Genomic DNA, 15,798 nt, shown 5'->3' with positions numbered 1-15,798 from the left:
GGCTCAGTAGTTGTGGCTTGTGGGCTCCAGAGCACAGGCTCGATAGTTGTGGCGCACGGACTTAGTTGCTTCGCGGCATGTGGGATCTTCCTGGACCAGGGCTCAAACCCGTGTCCCCTGCATTTTGGCAAGCGGATTCTTAACCACTGCACCACCAGGGAAGTCCCCCTCATGTTGTTTTTTATAAGTACCCCCACTTCTCCCTGCTCCCACTGCCTTCTTAACCCCTGGCAACCACTAATCTGTTCTCCCATTTCTATAATTTTGTCTTTTCAAGGATATTATATAAATGGAATTATACATTATGTGATCTTTTTGGATTGGCTTTTCTCACTCAGCATAATTCTCTGGAGATTCATCATTGTTGTTTCATGTCCAAATAGTTCTTTTTTTATTCCTTTTATATTGCTGAATAGTATTCTATGGTATGAATGTACCATAATTTGTTTAATCATTCACCTGCCGAAGGACATCCAGTTGAATAAAGCTATTACAAACATTTGTGTGCATGTTTTCCTGTAACCATATTACTTCATTTCTCTGGTTATAAAACTCCTGGAGTTGCTGGGCCGTATGATATTCACATGATATGTTTTAGGAAATTGCCCAAGTGTTTTCCAGAGTACCATTTTACATTTCTACCAATATGGAAAGGATGGTTCAATTTCTCCTTATCCTTGCCCACATTTTGGTGTTGGCACCATTTTTAATTTTAGTCATTCTAGTAGATATGTAGTGATAACTTCATTGTGATTTTAATTTGCATTTCCCTAATAGCTAGTAAGGTTGAACATATTTTCATGTGTTTATTTGCCACTTGTATATTCTCTCAGCAAAAGTCTCTTCATGTCTTTTGCCCATTACTAATTGGATTTTTGTCGTTGTTGACTTCTGAGAGTTCTTTATATATTTTAGATACTAGTCCTTTGTCAGATATGTGGTTTGCAAATATTTTCTCCCAGTCTGTGGCTGATCTTTTCACCCTTTGAAGAACAAAAGTTTTTTATATTTATGAAGTTCAATTTATAAATTTTTCCAATTGGGAATCAAGCCTTTGGTGTCAAGTTTAAGAACTCTGTCTAACTCTAAATCCTAAAGGTTTTTTTTTTAATGCTTTTTCTCCCCTAAAAGCTTTTAGGTTATACATTTAAGTTCATGAATATTTTGAGTTAATTTTTGTGTAAGGTGTTGAAACTTCATTTGAGGTTCATTTTTTTCCCCCTTATTACTCTGGCACCATTTGTTAAAAAGTTCTCTTTCCTTCACTGAATTGCTTAATTAAAAATCATTTGGACATATTTGTGTGGGTCTATTCATGGGTTCTCTGTTCTGTTCCACTGAATTATATGTCTGTCTCTCTGCCAGTATCACACAGTTTTGATAGTAGCTCTGTAATAAATCTTGAAATCAGTAGACTGATTCTTCCCATTCTCTTCTCTTTCAAGAGTGTTTTAGGGGCTTCCCTGGTGGCGCAGTGGTTGAGAGTCCGCCTGCCGATGCAGGGGATGCGGGTTCATGCCCTGGTCCGGGAAGATCCTACATGCTGCAGAGCGGCTGGGCCCGTGAGCCATGGCCACTGAGCCTGCGCATCCGGAGCCTGTGCTCCGCAACGGGAGAGGCCACGGCAGTGAGAGGCACTCGTACCGCACAAAAAAAAAAAAAAGAGTGTTTTAGATTTTCTCTTTCCATATGCATTTAAAAATAATCTTGTCTATGTCTACAAAAGTCTTTAAAAGATTTTGACAAGAATCTTGTTAAGCTTGTGTATTAATTAGAGAATAATAGACATTTTTACCTTGTTGACTCTTCCAGTCCATGAACACAGGTATGCATCTTAATTTATTAGTTTATTCTCTAACTTCTTTCATCAGCATTTTATAGTTTTCAGCATAAAAGATCTTTGTTACATTTACACCTAAGTATGCCGTATTTTTTCATGATTGTAAATGGTGTTGTATTTTTAATTTCCGTGTACTTGTTTTCATTGTTAGTATTAGAAGTACGACTAATTTTTGTATGTTTATCTTGTATACTACAACTTTGCTGAATTCACTTATTCTGCGAGTATTTTTTGTAGATTCCTCGGGACTTTCTGTGTCATCTGAAAACAGGTACAGTTTTCTTTCTTTCTAAGCTGCATGCCTTTTGTTTCTTTTCTTGCCTTACTGCATTGGCTAGAACTTCCAGTACTATGTTGTAAATAACATGCCTTTTTCCCAGTCTTAGGGGCAAAGCAATTGTTTTCTTATCATTAAGTATAATATTAGGTGTAGGGTTTTTTTTTTTTTTTGTAGGTGCTGTTTTTCAAGTTAAGGATGTTCTTTTTTATTCCTATTATTCTGAGAGGTTTTTTTCTTAAATCGTGAATGGGTGTTGAATTCTGTCATATGCTTTTTCTTTGTTCATTGGAATCATATGATTTTATTCATTAGTCTCAACATAGTAGATTACATTGATTACTTTCCTTTTTAAAAAATTTTTATTGGAGTATAGTTGATTTACAATGTTGTGTTACTTTCTGCTGTACAGCAAAGTGAATCAGTTATACATATACATATATCCACTCTTTTTTAGATTCTTTGTCCATATAGGTTCATTACAGAGTACTGAGTAGAGTTCCCTGTGATATACAGTAGGTCCTTATTAGTTAGTTATTTTATATATTATAGTGTGTATATGTCAGTCCCAATCTCCCAATTTATCCCTCCCCCTGATTAATTTTCAAAAATTAAAAGAAATCTTATATCCTTGGAATAAGCCTCACTTTGTCGTGGTTTATAATTCTTTTTATATTTGCTGAATTCTGTTTGCTAATATTTTAAGGATTCTTTTTTCTGTTTATAGAACTTCCTGTAGCCGTTTCACTCTTTGGGGGTACACCTGCTGGTGACACAGTCTCTTAGTTTACTTTTATCTCAAATGTCTTGATTTCACCTTCCTTTATGAAGTATTCTTTTTTTTTGGATATAAGGTTCTGAGTTGACAGTTCTTTTCTTTCAGTCCTTGAAAGGTGTTGTGTCTTTCCTTCTGGCCTCCCTGATTTTTTCATGAAATATTTGCTGCCATTTAAATGATGTTTCCTCTGTAGGTAAGGTGTTATTTCTCTCTCACTGCTTTCAAGATATATATGTTTTTCTTTAGTTTTCAGAAGTTTGACTGTTCCCTATCTTGCTGAGGATTTCTTTGAGTTTATCCTGTTTGAGGTTTGCTCAGAATCTTGAGTCTGTAAATATATCTTTTGCCAAATTTGGGAGTCTTCAGCCATTATTTCAAGTACTTTTTCAGCTCAGCTCTCTCCGATGACATGAATGTTAAATCTTTAGTTATAGACCCACAGGTGCCTGAGGCTCTGTTCATTTTTCTTTTTCAGTTTATTTTTCTCTTTGACATTCAGATTGGATAGTTTCTATTGGTCTGTCTTCTGGTTCACTGGTTTTTTTCTGTCCCCACCATTCCGCTGAGCCCATCTCTTGGTTTTTGTATTTTGGTAATTGTATTTTTCAGTTCTGAAATTTCCTTTTGGCTCTTCTTTATACCTTTAACGAGACCTTTTTTTTTTTAACCAAGGCACAGCAGTGGCGGGGATGAAAGTCCCAGCTACCTACTCAGCCTCCTTTGATACCGTCCTGATGGGGATGTTGGGATGCTTTGTTACATCTTGGTGAGAGTAGATGTCTAGTCTACCCTTGGTCTTTGCTGGCATGGGTAGGGGTGTGGCCACAGGTTTTTTTTTTCTGTGGTATTTGGCTGGAGTAGGGTGATTGTTGTCTACTTTTTTTTTTTTTTTTTTTGTCTTTCTAGGCTGACCCTTTCCTACTCCTTTGGTTATTAGAAAGAGCAGGTTTTTCTTGGGGCTTTTTTGTTTGTTTGTTTACACTTCTTGGTGTTTCTGGCTTTGCCAATTCTTCAGCTCCAAGTTTGGATTATATGAGGCAAAAAGAAAACCCAGGAAATTGAACACCATGTCATTCCTTGAATCCTGAGGTCCCTAGCTGGTATGCCTCCTTCTTTCTGCCTTTCAGAGTCTTGTATTATTTTTACTTATAATGTGCAGAGTTTTTACTTGTCCTTAGTGGAAAAATAGGGAAAAGTACATTAACTTCCCAGAAGTATAAGCTTCTTCTTTTTAAAAAATCCTTTTATTATCATTTTAATAGAGTCTTGGTGGAAGAGGAACTAAACCTAAGTATTCAGTCCACACCTTTTTTTTTTTTTTTTTTTTTTTTTTTGCGGTATGCGGGCCTCTCACTGCTGTGGCCCCCCCCCCCCCCCGTTGCGGAGCGCAGGCTCCGGACGCGCAGGCCCAGCGGCCATGGCTCACGGGCCCAGCCGCTCCGCGGCATATGGGATCCTCCCAGACCGGGGCACGAACCCGTATCCCCTGCATTGGCAGGCGGACTCTCAACCACTGCGCCACCAGGGAGGCCCCAGTCCACACCTTTATTACTTCTTAATATTTTATTTCATTTGTATGAATTAGGCAGATTGAATATGTTATTTGCTCAGTGCTTGTATTGTTCATGGCATACAATCTGATGTGGAAGAGCCTTTGGAAATAATTGAGAGCATGAAGCTTTGCTTGGCTAAGGTTTCTCAAAAAGCTGCAAGCCATAATGAGTTCCTTCTGTGTTGCTCCCAGAAAGATTAGTTTGCTTCTTGGTGAATTTCTTTAGGGTAGTTGATGTAGAAGATGATACTTTAATACTGTAACCTAATTTTTAAGTTTAAATGACCTTTTATTTTATGCCAGGAGGCTACATACTGTCAATCTTTAAATTTAACTTGATTTGTTAAAAATTAATTTAAATATGTTCTCAGGAAGGATATCTTTATATTAGATTATATCAAAGCATTAAAAATTTAAAGAATCACTGAAAGTCTTAAGTTTGTTAATTCAGTTGTGATAGTGTTAGGAATGTTCTAGTGCTTACCCAGATTGCATAGCAGTTAAGGATATGGCTCTGGAGCCAGCTTCAGTGCTTACTGATGACCTTGGGCCTGGTTTCTTCATCCATAAAGTGTGGATGATCACAGTTACACTACTTCATAAAGTGATTGTGATGATGTGAGTTGTTTTTAACTTATTAAAACTGAAAATATTTTTCTATTTTATCATAAAACTTAAAAACTGTCAATTCTATTAGTAACAGCATCTAATACAACTTGAAATTAGACTTAAGAGATTAGATTTAAGATTTAGGAAACCTGAGTTCCACTCCCAGCTTTCCTGAATAGCTGCTTGACTTTTGCCAAGCAGCCTTGCTTCATCCCTTTCTGCCTTATTTTACTCATTTATAAAAGTAGGGTTGAGTTTGAACTGGTTGATCTCTAAGATTCCTTCTATTTCTTCCATTCTGGTTTTTTGTCTCATTGAATCATAATTGAGCTAGTTATAACACAGTTCATGAGGAGAACACATTTTACAACCGGGAGAAGAAAAAGGATTCGGGTGGGGAGGGCAGGATAATTTTACAGAAACTTTTAAGTGCTGATATATTGAGAATAATTAAGTTTGTTTCACGCAATTCTAATCGAGGGCAAAACTAATGCCTGTGGATGGAAGGGTGGTGCTCTTGTCTCAGCCTAATGGACCCGTGTTTAACAGTTACTCCTGTCCAACATCGAAATGGGCCACCTTAAGTGCTGGATGCTTCCTAACACTGAAAGGACAAAAGTCAAGGTCAGACTGGCAAATGATATATCAGAGTCAGGTCGAGGTTACTTAAATCTCAGCCAGTGATGGTGCTGGATGACTTCTCTTAACTTTTTGGCCTTCCATGGGTAGAAATCATGACATGATAAAGTTGTTAAAATAATCAAGAAAAAACATTGTAAGGTGGCACAGAGGTCACTAACTTTAACTGAATTATAATAATGACAATTCATATAATAAATTCCTTTTTATTTGCAATTTTTTTTTGGTTGAAGTGCAGACTGAGTACTTTTTGTTCTCAGTTTTGAAAATGTTGCTTCTCTTAACTCTTATGTAGTTTTTGATGATTCATGTGGGGAAAGGAGCACTATTACTTTCTTCTTTTTGAATGATCTTTGATTTTTTTTTAACGTCTTTGTTGGAGTATAATTGCTTGACAATGTTGTGTTAGTTTCTCCTGTATAACAAAGTGAATCAGCTATACATATACATGTATCCCCACATCTCTTCCTCCTGCATCTGCCTCCCACCCTCCCTATCCCGCCTCTCTAGGTGGTCACAAAGCACTGAGCTGATCTCCCTGTGCTATGCGGCTGCTTCCCACTAGCTAGCTATTTTACATTTGGTAGTGTATATATGTCCATGCCACTCTCTCACTTCGTCCCAGCTTACCCTTCCCCCTCCCTGTGTCCTCAAGTCCATTCTCCACATCTGCGTTTTTATTCCTGTCCTGCCGCTAGGTTCTTCAGAACCTTTTTTTTTTTTTTTTTTTTAGATTCCATATATATGTGTTAGCATACGGATTTGAATGCTTGCCACTTTTCTTTTAAGCTAAGCTTGGAACTGTGAGTTTGGGTTCTTAGGTCCTTGAGATATGCAGCTAAATTTGTCATCAACTATGTGGGTACATTGCCAACTTCTCTGGAGATGTTTACCAGTCTGGGCAACTTTGATAGTATTATCTTCTTACAGTTTGTGCTGTGAGGCAGTCTTTGAAGAAATATATGATATGTGGCAGAGCAAGCCGTTGGGGAGAAAAAGGTATTCTTATGACTTTTATTAAATTATAATGTTCTTGTTCCCAGCTCCTGCGGTAGAATTTTGGTCCAAAGGAACAACTATCTCACCCTGCCTTAGCATGTGGTTGAGGGTGTGTGTGTGTGTGTGTGTGTGTGTGTGTGTGTGTGTGTGTGTGTGTGTGTGTGTGTGTGTGTGTGTGTGTTTACGCACTCTGTGTCCTGGTCCTGGTCCGCAGCGCTGCTGACATTTGGGTGTGGGTAGTTTGTCGTGGGGGCTGTCTGGTGCATTTTAGAATGCTTAGCAGCTTTCTTGGCCTCTTCACACTAGATGCCAGTAGCCTCCCGACAGTTCTGGCAATGGGAAATACCTCTAAGACATTTCCAAAAGTCCCCTGGGGGGCAAAATGACCCCGGTTGAAAACCACTGACTCACGAATGTGTCTCAGCCAGCCCCCTGCCACAGTTGTGGCCATCCTACTCCCATCTGGTTTCTCCATGTTGCCAGCCTTGGTCACAGCCTCTTCCTCCTAACTGTGCTCTGCTCAGGTAATTAGGTGGAAAGTTGCCAAGTGGAACATGGAATCAGTGGGGAATAGGGCAGAGCTGGAGTCAGGTGTGGCCCTGGGTAGTGGCTGAGCACTGCAACATGCAGATGAGTGTGTTTTTTGGTGGCAGCTAATGATTAGACTTAAAAACAAATGTTGTTTGACATGAAACTGAGCTGACAATGACACCGGTGGTCCTAGCATACAACACTAATCAGGTATGTGATGCCTTCATTCTTCACGTTGTCTGAAGCCTGCCCTGGGAGTCTGGAGTTTCAAAAGAAAGCTCTTTTCTCCTCAATGTTTTTATTTGAAAGAAGCAAAGAAAAGAGAAACTGCATCTTGGTGAACTTCCTTATTCAATTCAGATTTCATTTTTGAGGTGACTTCAGTAGCTAGAGTCAATAATCTTTTTACATGTACGAAATGAGGTGGAAGAATTTGTAAATATGAAGCATCAAATGTTTAATGAGTGCATCTGGGGATGGTGCCACGACCTCAAGAAATGCTCAGAGTGCTGAGGAAGCGAGACAAGGTAATTGCAAATGATACCACCATGTAAGGAATGGTGGCTCTGTCTTGGGTGGGGGCAGGTGGTGAGGGGTGGGCAAGGAGAGATCTCATAGACAAACTCGAGACTGGAACAGATGTTCACAGCCCTTGTTTTATTTTCAAATAATCAATTTTCATTATTAGTACTTTTTTCTGGGCTTTACTGATTGTTTTTTATCTAATCAAGGTCATCCTGAATGCCCGTTTTTATGTTTTATTCTCTTAACATTCATTGCATGACATTTTCCATTTTTAGCAACTCTTAAGGACTGCATGTTGCATTTTATGGTTATATCCCAATTTATTTAACCATTTCCCTGTTGCTTAACATATAGCTTATTTTAAAGAACTTTGCTACTGTAAATATCCTTTGATGAGTAACTTTGGACATACGTTTGAATCCACAGTTCAGATGATTTCTTTAGGACAGTGTCATGAACTGGGTGAAGTGGTGTGGATATTTTTAAGGCTCTTGGCTTAGATTGCTGAACTGCATTGCTGAAAGTTCCTAATTAACATTCCCACTAGCAGGGTGTTGAGTGGCCATTTTAGGGCATTCTTGCCAATGTTGAGTGTTTTAAAAAAGAAAATAACTGACTCGACAGGTGGAAGACATCTCATTGTTATCTTCCTTTGCCTGTTTAAATTATTAATGAAGTTGATTTTTTGTTGTTACTGTTTTTCTTTTTCCTTTAAAAGTACATTAGCCTCTTCTGCGAATTGGCCATACATTTTGTTTTCCCATTAATCTTTTGGGGTGTTACTGCTTTTCTTCTGATTCCTTTATAAAATTTATTCATATGTTGAAGGAAGTGACCTTTTCTGTTGTGTTTGGCGAAACACTGTTCCAATTTTATGATTACGTCTTTTGCTTTATGTGTGTCTTTTAATTTTGATATGATTTCAAATTTAGAGAGAGAGTGTAAGAGTACAAAGAGTTACCACATATCCTTTACTAAGATTCACCAATTGTTATAAATTTACCCCATTAGCTTTATCACACTCTCTCTATGCATATATAAATGCATTTTCTTCTGATTCATTTGAGTCTAAGTTGTGTATATCCTAAGAACTGGGGCATTCTGTTATATGAGCATAGTAAAATTTAATAATTAATACAGTACTGTTGTCTAACTCACAGTTCATATTGCATTTTCAACAGTTGTCCCTATAATGTCCTTTATTGCTCTTGTGTTTTCTCTGTCCAGTGTCCAATCCAGAATCATGCTGAATTTGGTTGTCATGTTTATTTAGTCTCTTTTGATTTGGAATAATTCCTCAACCTGTCTTTGTCATTCTTGATATTGACATTTTTGAAGACTGTAGACCAGTTTTTTGGGTTTTTTTTCCCTAGAATGTCTCTCAATTTGCATTTGTCTGAAGTTTCCGCCTGGTTAGAGTCAGGTTATACATTGTAGATGGAATAACACAAAAGTGATTTTTATTGTTCTCGGTGCAAGACAGTTTGGAGCCACCTGACGTTAGTTTGTTCCAGTATTGGTGGTAACTTTGGACACCTGGAGAAGTTGATATTTGCCAGATTTCTCTACTGCCAAGTTACAGATTTTCCCTTTGAAGTTAATAACTATTAACACTATATAAATATCCTGTTCCTCATCGAATATTCACCCACACGTTTTAGCATCCAGTGATGATTTTCCAACTCCATACTTCCTTCTGTATTTATTAGTTGGTGTTCTGCTGTAAAGAAGAGCTCCACCCCCGTTTATTTATTTAATTATGTATTTGAATTATTCATAGATCTGTTCTTATTTAGTGGCCTATGATTCATTACTCTAATTATTTTGATAATTGTCCCAGACTTAGTCAGTGTGAATCCTTTCAAGCTGGCTTCTGTCTCCTTTTTATATGTCACCATAATTCTTTGAACATTTTTTTGCTTTCTGGTGCAACAAGGTGCTCTGGGCTCATTTTATGTGCCTCAGCCCTCAAATCACCTTTTCTCCAGGGAGCCTTGTTCCTGTTAGTGGGGAACAAGATCTGGGTGCATGTTGGGTACAACTAGCGTGTCATTACTTCTACTCCCTTTCTGTGGACAGAGCTAGGATATGTTTGTGTGTGTGTGAGCAAGACAACACATGCACATGCACAGATATATCTGCATTTTTTACTTATATATATTAAAAACTGTGATTTTGTATTGATACTACCAATGTTAATCCAACACCCCGGGGAGACATTCTGGTGTTCCTCCTTATGTTGAATTTTGTCATGTGCTTTTGCACCTTGCTTACACACAGGGTGTAAAGATATTCTCCTATGTTTATTTCTAGGAGTTTTATAGTTTTGGGTTTTAGGTTAAAATTAAGAGGTACAAACTTTCAATTGCGAAATAAATGACTCACAGGTATGAAATATATAGTGTGGGGGATATAATCAATGATTATATAATATCTTTGTGTGGTGACAGATGACAACTACATTTATCATGGTGATCATTTTGAAATGTATAGAAATATTGAATCACTATGTTGGGTACCAGGAACCAACATAGGGTTGTAGGTCAATTATACTTCAAAAACAAGCAAACTCATAGAAAAAGAGATGAGATTTGTTGTTATTGGAGGCGGGGGCAGGGGGAAATTGGATGAAGATAGTCAAAAGGTACAAACACTCATGTGTAAGATAAATAAGTACTAGGGATGTGATGTACAACATGATAAATACAGTTAACACTCCTCTGTGTTATATATGAAAGTTGTTAAGAGAGTAAATCCTAAGAGTTCTCATCACACGGGAAAAATATATTTTTCTAATTCTTTAATGTTGTTATCTGTGTGAGATGGTGGATGTTCAGTAAACTTATTGTGGTCATCATTTCATGATGTATGTAAGTCACATCATTATGTTGTACACCTTAAACTTACACAGTGCTGTATGTCAATTATATCTCAATAAGACTGGAAGGAAAAAATAGATGTGTGTACTGAACTAAAACTTTTGAAGTTTACCGTCTCATGAAAATTTGCTGCTTTGAAACTGGCTTGGAAAAACGACATATTAAAAATAAAATTCAGAGCATGGAACTTTTTCTGTTTTGAAGTCAGAAGACTGTTCTTCAAAATAAATGCATTAAAAAATTAAAAGAAAGATCTATGATACATCTCAAATTATTTTTTGTTCATGATGTCAGATTAGGGGTTAAAGTTTATCTTTTTTTCTACATGGATATCCAGTTGCTCCAGCACTATTTGTTAAAAAGGATTTCCATTCCTTATTGAATTGCTTTGGTGCCTCTTTTGAAAGTCTGTTGACCATGTAAGTGTGAGTCTATTCCTGGACTCTCTGTTCTGATATGTTTGTCTGTCCTTAGGCCAGGACCATACTTTGATGATTACTGTGGCTTTATAATAAGTCTTGAAGTGTAAGTTCTTCAACTTATTCTTTTTGAAAATTGTTTTGGCTGTTTTAGATCCTTCTCATTTTCCTATACGTTTTAGAATCAAATGGCCAATTTCTACAAAAACATCTGGTAGGAATATGAATGGAATTCTCATTTGGGCAGAACCAACATCTTTATAGTAGTGAATTTTCCAAATTACAAGCAAGGTGTATGTCTCCGTGCAGTTAGATATTTAATTTCTCTCAGCAGTGTTTTGTAGGTTTCTGTATATGAGACATGCATGTCTTTCATTAAGATTATTCATAATTAATCTTCTCTTTGACATTAAGATAAATTTTTAAAATTTCATTTTCATTTTGTTGCTATATGTAGAAATACATTTGGATTTTGTGAAATGACCTTGCATCCTGCAGCCTTGCTAAATTGACTTAGATTAATCTGGCTAGACTAATTTAGATTTCCTAGAAATTTCTGTGTTAGTAATTATGTACTCTGTGAAAAGAAACAGTTTTATACCTTCCTTTCCAATTTTTAGGCCTTATGTTTCTTTTCCTTGCCATATTACACTGGCTAGGTAGGACCTTCTGTCCAGTTGTTGAATATGAGTGGTAAGAGTGGGCATTCTTGTCTTGCTGCCAATCAAGTGGGGAAGGCCTCAGGATTTCACTATTAAGTGTGTTATTTGCTGTAGATTTATATGATTGAGGAAATTTCTCTGTTTCTAGTGTGCTGAGGGTTTTTATTTTTTAAGCTCAGAATGGGTGTTGATTTTTGGCAAGTGCTTTTGTTGCATCTGTTATTATGTTACATGACACTGACTTTGAGATGTTAATCCAACTTTATATTCCTGGGATGAACCCCACTTGGTCATGATATATTACTCTTTTTTAAGTTGCCAATTTTTCCATTAGTTCACTAAGGATGTTTTCATCTGGGTTCATGAACTATGTTCACGATTTGTAGTTTTTTGTAATTTTTTAAAATTTTGTTTATAGGTTTATGCAGAGCATCTAAAATGAGCTGGGAATTGTTCTCTTCCTTATTGTTTGATAGAATTCACCAGTGAAACCATCTGAACTTTGAGTTTTCTTTTCCCAGAAGGGTATACTAACCAGTTCAATTTGTTTAATAGATATATGGCTATTCAGGTTTTTAAAATTTCAGCTTGTGTCAGTTGTGGAAAGTTGTGTTTCTCTTTTTCCATTCTCTTTACTTTAGACCTGTGTCTTTATATTCAAAGTGTATCTCTTGTAGGGTATGGTTGGGTCTTGGTTTTTGTGTTTTTTGTTTTTCTTTCTCCCCATTCTGACAATCTCTACTTTTTAATTGGAATATTTGGTCCCTTTATATGTAATATATTGAATACTTACTGATACACAGTTGATTCTCATTATTCATGGATTATATATCTGCAAATTTGCCTACTCACTAAAACTTAATTCTGATCCTAATGTCAGTGCTCACAATGCTCTTAAGGTCATTCATGGACATGCACAGAACAGTGAGATTTTTGAGTCATCTAGTATGCAGGCTCCCAACTGAGGTTGAAAAGTCAAACTCTGCCTTCTTGTGTCATTTCTCATACTGTAAACATGTGTCCTTTTTGTGATCTATTCAGTGCCATGTTTTTCACATTTTTGTGCTTTTTTGTGGATTATATCACTGTTTAAAACTACCCCTAAGCGTAGTGCTGAGGTGCTGTCTAGTGTTCCTAAGTAAAGAAGGCTGTAATGTGCCTTACAGAGAAAATAGGCATTTATTAGATAAGCCTCCTTCAGTCAGGAGTTAAAGTGCTGTTGGTCATGAGTTCAATGTTAATGGATGGACAAAATACATTTGCTAAATAAGGTGTCTTTAAACAGAAACAAACATAAAACAACGTTATGTATTGATGGTTTACTAAAGTGTTGGACCAGAGGCTCCCAAGAACCTAACCTTGTATTTCCCCTAGGAGCAATGGTTCTGTATTCACTAATTCCATGTTCGTGGCAACTTTATAGAACATAACTGTGCACATTGAGAACTGGCTGTAGTTGGGTTTAGATCTTTCTTTTTTTCTTTATCTGTTACTCTTTTATTCCCTTACTCTGTTGACTTTTTTCGTGTTCCATTTAATAACTTTTTTTTAGTGGTTGCATTTGCAATTGCAGCATGCATCCTTATTTCCAGTCTTTCCTACTCTTAGAGTTAATATTTTACTGATTCTTTTAAAAAAGAAGCACCTTGCAACAATATAATTCCATTTCCGTCACGTTCATTGTGCTATTGTTTTCATATATTTTACATAACCCTACAATTGTACCCTAATGTTACACTTCCTGCATTAAACAGCCGGCACCTTCTAAAGAAATTGAGAAAATGAAAGACAGTTCTTCTTTTACCCGCATATTTTCCATCTCTGGTACCCTTCATTTCTTCTTGTAGATTCTAGTTTTTATCAGGTGTCATTTGCTGGGAATGAATTTCCTTAGTTTTTGTTTATCTGGACATGTTTATTTTGCTTAATTTTTGGAGAATATTTTTGCTGCATGTGGAATTCTTTCAGCATTATAGATGTCATTTTATTGCTTTTTGGCTTCTTTTTTCTGACAGAAAGTGGTTATTCATATTGTTGTTACTGTTATTGTTGTCATTGTTATTATTTCTTTCTAGGTGCTTTCAAGATTTTTCTCTTCATTTTTGATTTTCAGCAGTTTATGATGCTCAGGTGCAGTTCTGTTAATATTGATCCTACTTACGGTTCACTGAGTTTCTTGGATTTATAAGTCAATGTTTTTCATCAGATTTGGGAGGTTTTTGGCTATTGTACCTTCAAATACTGTTTCTGCTCCAATTTCACTCTCTTTCCCATCTATATCTCCAATTATATATATGTTACACTGCTTGGTATTATCTCACAGGTTTGTGAGAGTGTGTTCATTCTTCTACAATCTTTTTTTTCCTCTATTTTTCAGCTTGGATAATTTATATTGGTCTGTTTTCCAGTTCTCTAACTCTTTCATCATCTCCAATCTACTGTTAAGATCATCCATTAAGTTTTCATCCTTTTCAGTTCTAGGATTTCTGTTTAGTTCTGTTTCATAATTTTCATTTCTCAGTTGAGATTTCCATTCATTAAGACCATGTTTTCTCAACTTCGTCTCACAGTGGGTAACGGATGAAATAGACCTATTTATTATTAATATTATTAGAGCTATTCCTGTTTTCTTTTGATTAATACTTAATATTTTTAATCCTTTCATTTTCAACTTTTTGTGTTATTATTCATTGTGTATGTCTTAAGCAGTATATAACTAGGACTGTTTATATTTTATAAAATCACCTGTCTTTTAATTGGCAATTTTAATTTATGTATATTATGATTATTGATGTATTTGCAGTGATGCCTGTTCATTTTCTTTGTATTTTCTGTTTGTACTTTTCTGTGTCCCTTTTTTTCTCTTTTCTTGTCTGTTCTCCTTTAAAAAAAAAATAAGGTTTTTGCAGTTATTTTTTTCTTATGATGCTTTCCCTCTGTATTAATTTGGGAGTTTTTTCATGGTTTATTCTTGAGATACTACCATAGACTTTTTTTTTAAATTATTATTTTTTAAATTTTAGTGAGTTTTTTTTATACAGCAGGTTCTTATTAGTTATCTATTTATACATATTAGTGTATAGATGTCAATCCCAATCTCCCAATTCATCACACCCCCACCACCCACCACCCTCCACCCCCCACTTTCCCCCCTTGGTGTCCATACGTTTGTTCTCTACATCTGTGTCTCTGTTTCTGTGTTGCAGATCGGTTCATCTGTACCGTTTTTCTAGATTCCACATATATGCGTTAATATACGATATTTGTTTTTCTCTTTCTGACTTTCTTCACTCTGTATGACAGTCTCTAGGTCCATCCACATCTCTACAAATGATCCAATTTTGTTCCTTTTTATGGCTGAGTAATATTCTGTTGTATATATGTACCACATCTTCTTTATCCATTCGTCTGTCGATGGGCATTTAGGTTGCTTCCATGACCTGGCTATTGTAAATAGTGCTGCAGTGAATATTGGGGTACATGTGTCTTTTTGAATTATGGTTTTCTCTGGGTATATGCCCAGTAGTGGGATTGCTGGGTCATATACCATAGACTTTTAAGTTAACAAAACTGAAAGTTATCAATATCTTAATTGCCCTCCAAGAAATACAAATACTTAAAAATATTTTAACTCTAGTGACCACTCCTCCCTCACTTAAACATTTTGGTTTTTCAGATTTCAATTTTTTTCTTGTTTAAACCCACGAATTGCAAACTAATATTATTTTTGGCATGAGAATTGTTTGTTTACATTTATTTACTTCCATGTTTACCAATACTTGCATATCATTCCTTCTGTCATCTCGGATCTCCTTTTTGAGATTTTTTTTACTTTTCTGTGACATAGTTTTTCGGAGTGTCTTTATTGAAAGAATGCTGGCAATAAACTGTCTCTGCTACTTTTTATTCTTTATTTCATCTTCATTCTTTTTTTTTTTTTTTGCTGTACGTGGGCCTCTCACTGCTGTGGCCTCTCCCGTTGCGGAGCACAGGCTCCGGACACACAGGCTCCGCGGCCACGGCTCGCGGGCCCAGCCGCTCCGCGGCATGTGGGATCCTCCGGGATCGGGGCACGAACCCGTGTCCCC

General features: G+C 36.5%; 1 protein-coding gene across 7 annotated transcripts in view; it reads left to right on the top strand.

Annotated features, from left to right (window-relative positions):
* The window catches only part of MARCHF8 (membrane associated ring-CH-type finger 8), a 118,210-nt gene that overhangs the window by 7,888 nt on the left and 94,524 nt on the right, over positions 1 to 15,798 (top strand). For 2 of the 7 annotated variants that reach the window (XM_060102907.1, XM_060102926.1), the window contains exon 2: positions 2,078 to 2,111. The exons of the other annotated variants lie outside the window; for them this stretch is intronic. The gene's annotated coding sequence lies outside the window, so the exon portion shown is untranslated. The remainder of the gene's footprint in view (positions 1 to 2,077; positions 2,112 to 15,798) is intronic. 7 annotated transcript variants of the gene reach the window in all.

The sequence above is a fragment of the Mesoplodon densirostris genome, chromosome 1 (assembly GCF_025265405.1).
Source record: "Mesoplodon densirostris isolate mMesDen1 chromosome 1, mMesDen1 primary haplotype, whole genome shotgun sequence".
Taxonomy (NCBI): Eukaryota; Metazoa; Chordata; class Mammalia; order Artiodactyla; family Ziphiidae; genus Mesoplodon; species Mesoplodon densirostris.
This window is presented reverse-complemented; position numbering and strand designations above follow the sequence as displayed.